Source organism: Cicer arietinum, chromosome 8, assembly GCF_000331145.2.
Source record: "Cicer arietinum cultivar CDC Frontier isolate Library 1 chromosome 8, Cicar.CDCFrontier_v2.0, whole genome shotgun sequence".
Taxonomy (NCBI): domain Eukaryota; kingdom Viridiplantae; phylum Streptophyta; class Magnoliopsida; order Fabales; family Fabaceae; genus Cicer; species Cicer arietinum.
The window spans coordinates 23,735,763-23,740,382 of record NC_021167.2 but is presented as its reverse complement, the minus strand read 5'-3'; the positions used below and the strand labels follow the sequence as shown (position 1 = coordinate 23,740,382).

Below are 4,620 nucleotides of genomic sequence, written 5' to 3'. Positions count from 1 at the left end.
CCTTTGACCAAAAGATCTTCAAAAATCTTTTGGGAATCCTTTATTCGTCAACTTTTACACAATCCATTGAGAAGAATATTATACGTGCACATATTTGGTTGAATACCCAAGTCTTTAAATTTTTTCAATAATGCAACTGCCTTATCATCATCATTGCTTTTGCATAAAGCATCCAATATAGAATTGTAAGTATATATATCAGGTGGTTGGCCCCTATCATGCATCTCACCAACAAGCTCCAAAGCATATGTAATTCTCCCCGATTTGCACAAACCATCAATGAGGGAATTGTAAGTTACAACATCAGGAACAATTTTTCTGTACTGCATTTCTTTGAAGAGGTTCATGGCTTCATCCACCATTTTAATCTTACAGAGTCCATTAACCATGATACTGTAGCTCCTAACATCAGGAGCCACTCCCCTTTGGGCCATAATGTTGAGTATACTCTTAGCCTTGTTCACTTCATTAACGAGACAATATCCATCCATTAAACTGTTGTAAGTAACAATATTCGGCTTTATGTCATTTTTCATCATCACAAGAAACACATTTTTAGCTTCTTTCAACTTCCCTTCCTTACAAAAAGCATCAACCAATATATTAAAAGTATACAAATCTGGGTTGATGTTTTCCATTGTCATTTTATTAAACAAATCAATTGCTTCTTTTAATTGACCCATGATGCAAAAGCCACTAATTAAAGCATTGTAAGTGACAACATCGGGAGAAATTCTCTTGACAACCATTTCAGAATATAAATCACATGCATCATAAACAAGTTTATCTTTGCACATACTATCAGCAACTCTAGAGCTGCTCTTGTTTCTCCAACTTTACATAACCCATTGATCAAAGTCCCGTAACTAACTTGATTCAACTGAAATCCTTGTGCTACCACCTTGTCATGAAAGTGCAATGCTTTATGAACCTCACCTTTAAGACAAAAACCCTTGATGAGTGTGGTAAAAGTTATTGTATCAGGATGATAACCCCTTTTGAGAATCTTTGAGAAAACAGAGAAAGCAAAAGTGATATGACCCAATTGGCATAAACAATTGATTAAGAGATTGCAAGTTACAAAGTCAGGGTTGATTCCCCTTAGTTCCATTTGTTGAGAAAGGGAAATAGCGTAACCGTACCTAGGGGTGTTCATGGTGCAAAAACTGAACCACATTAATGGTTTGGTCTAGTTCTTCAAAATCACTTTCAAATCAAGTTCATTGCAGTTTTAAATTGGATTGTAACTGATTTATAAATATAAAACCACATTAATATTTTGAACAAATTTTTAGTTAAAATTTTCAAACTAGTTATTCGAAAAAAATAATTTTGAAATTCTTTTGATAAAAAAATATTGATTTTGTTTTAAAAATTTTTTTAATTTTTTTCGAGAAAAATAAATGTTAAATGTGGGTGTGGTGAAGCGGATTCCATTGAAAACTTGTTGATAACTATGTATGCAAATTGTAGTGACCTTACATTTGCTAGAAGAATATTTGATGCGACCGATGGAAAAAAGTGTTTTATCATGGACATCGATGATTGCGGGATATGCTCGTTTAGGTCATCCTTCGAAATCATTGAATCTATTTAGAAGGATGATAAGGACATAAACTAGACCTAATGGAGCAACCTTGCAACTGTTTTATCAGCTTGTGCTGATTTGGGATCACTCAACACTAGGTAAGTGATTGAAGAATACATCCTTCGAAAGCATTGAATCTATTTAGAAGGATGATAAGGACATAAACTAGACCTAATGGAGCAACCTTGCAACTGTTTTATCAGCTTGTGCTGATTTGGGATCACTCAACACTAGGTAAGTGATTGAAGAATACATCCTTCGAAAGCATTGAATCTATTTAGAAGGATGATAAGGACATAAACTAGACCTAATGGAGCAACCTTGCAACTGTTTTATCAGCTTGTGCTGATTTGGGATCACTCAACACTAGATAAGTGATTGAAGAATACATTTTCAAAAACAAATTTGAATCAGACCAACAAGTTCAAACCTCTCTCATACATGTACTCTAAATGCAGTAGCATCAAGAAAGCAAGAGAAGTATTTGACAGGGTCAAAAATAAAGATTTAACTATTTGGACTTCCATGATAAATAGTTATGCCATCCATGGAATGGGGGATTAAGCTATTAGCCTCTTCGAAAAAATGACAACATTAGAAGGGTTAAAACCAGATTTCATTGTTTATTCTAGTCTTTTGCTTGCATGTAACCATTTAGGATTGATAGTTGATGGATTAAAGTACTTCAAAAGAACGCAAACAGATTTCAGAATAACTCCTACAATAGAACACTATACTTGTTTGGTAGATCTTCTAGGCCGAGTTGGCCAACTTGACCTAGCTTTAGATACAATTCAGGCGATGTTGTTGGAATTACAAACATGAGCTTGGGGTTTGTTGCTTAGTGCTTGTAGGATCCATGGCAATGTTGAGCTGGGAGAGCTTGCAGCTGTCAAGTTATTCCAACTTACTCCAAGAAGTTCTGGAAGTTACATATTAATGGCTAATTTGTACACCTCAATTGAAAAGTTTAACGAGACGAATACAATTCGAAACTTGATAGATGGTAAATGAATGGTTAAAGAATGTGGTTGGAGTCAGGTTTAGGTTAGTGGTTGATTTAATGTTTGTTGTGGTAAATCAATCAAATTGTTGTAGTAATAATAAAGATTAACTGAAAAAGAAAACAAATTGGGGGAACCTCTTAAAGCTAAGGTTATCGAACAAGTTGTTAAACTTGCATTTGGTAATGTCAATAGTACTTCCAGACTCCAACAATTGAAGAACATGGAATCATTTCCATGAATGTTAAGAAGTGCTTTTTAATTAAAAAAAAAATCAGTGTGTACTTGAACTGAGTCTGGTTCTTATCAAAGTAAGGACTTACGGTAAAGTGATATTTGTTACTTTCATGTGATTCAAATTGTATACACAGAGAAAGTAAATTGAAAATATCATAACTTTATTATCCTTTCTGATAAATATTTCTGTAGACGTTCCTTGATGACTACTTTCATTTTGGTGCTAATATAGATGGAAAATAATTATTGTTACGAGACAAGTTTGAAGGGAAAAAAAGCAAGAAATTTATGTGGCATTGTGTCACATTTTCAAGTTATAAGTAATATCCACCCTCTCTTCCATATATGACTAATAGAATCTCATTGGTCAAATATTTTATTTTTATGCATTATTGTCTTGCGTGTATAAATTCTTTGTAAGAAATAGCAATGCTCAATGTATATTTATATAAAGTTATGTGCAAGTATTCAATAAGTTTCAAATTACACTATACTCTCCTCCTAGTTTTAAATATAAGCAAATCTATCTAACTTCAAGCTTATTAAAATAAGTAGCAAAGTGCAACTAGTTTTCTTTGATCTCATAAATTAAATGATGAGTATTTTGAAAATAATAGTATTGAAATTTAGTTAAAAGTTACTAATAATAACTTGCTGGAGCAAGACATGGAACACTGGTCTGCTCATAATCGATAACTGATACCTAAAAGAGAAAATACACAAAAGTATAAGTGGAATACTCCATAGTTTAAACTATTTCTAAAATCCACATAATAGTTCGGAAACAGACATTAATGAAAACTCAAGTGTACGAATATAAAAAGAAAAAAAAAATACACCTCAAATGAGAGCAACTGTATATAGATTTGTATAGCATTTCTCTGTCACAAGGTTATTTGGTATCCAAACAATTAAAAGAATCTCCTTTTATATGGCTATTGCAAATTTAAAAGAGAACCAAGTCAAAGCATTTTGGAACTCCAGTGTAATTTTAATAAAAACTAGATGCTAACCCGCGTATTGCGCGGGTATATTTTTATTTATTAAATTTAAGTGGATTTAGAAGAAAAAAAATATGAAGTTTTATGTCCTAATTAAGTATTTATATCAATAATATATATACAATTTTACCAATATAATTAATAGAAGAGAAATACCAATTTAGACGAATGACTTGAATAAATAAAATATCTAATTAATATTGAGATCGTTGGATATGTTAAATATTGAAGTAATATATTTGATAATTGAAATTAAGATATACAATTGAGTTAAAAAATATATTACTTTATTGTTGAAACTAAAAATGATTAAAGTAAAATACTTGGAAATACGTTCATTTTGTATTTTATTTTATTATTTTTTTGTTGTCTCATTCGATCATTTTAATCATACATCTTTACGGTAATTGTGAAATTTTTTATTTTAAATCGGATATATTAGAATTTTAATTTACAAACATTCAAATTGTTATTAACATTAATAGAGTAATCATAATGATTAACATTTTGGTTTCAAAATCGAAATCCAAAATTTATAACAATTACAAAATATTAATCCTCAAACAATTATAAATATATATTAAATATAAATAATTGCAAATGAATTACTTTAATTTCATACCAATTAACACTATAAAACAATAAATTTAATTTAAATAATTTCAGTAAAATAAAGTTGACCAAAATTCAACAAACATATTTTGTCCATCATTTCTAAATATTTATATGCTATATATATTTACCAATATTCAAAAATGAAAATCAAATATAAATATTTTTTTGTTCTCTC

The 4,620-nt window shown here is 30.3% G+C and overlaps 1 pseudogene; it reads right to left on the bottom strand.

The window, feature by feature from the left end:
• Positions 1-6: 6 nt before the first annotated feature.
• On the bottom strand, positions 7-1,243 carry LOC140919051 (uncharacterized; annotated as a pseudogene).
• Positions 1,244-4,620: the final 3,377 nt, after the last annotated feature.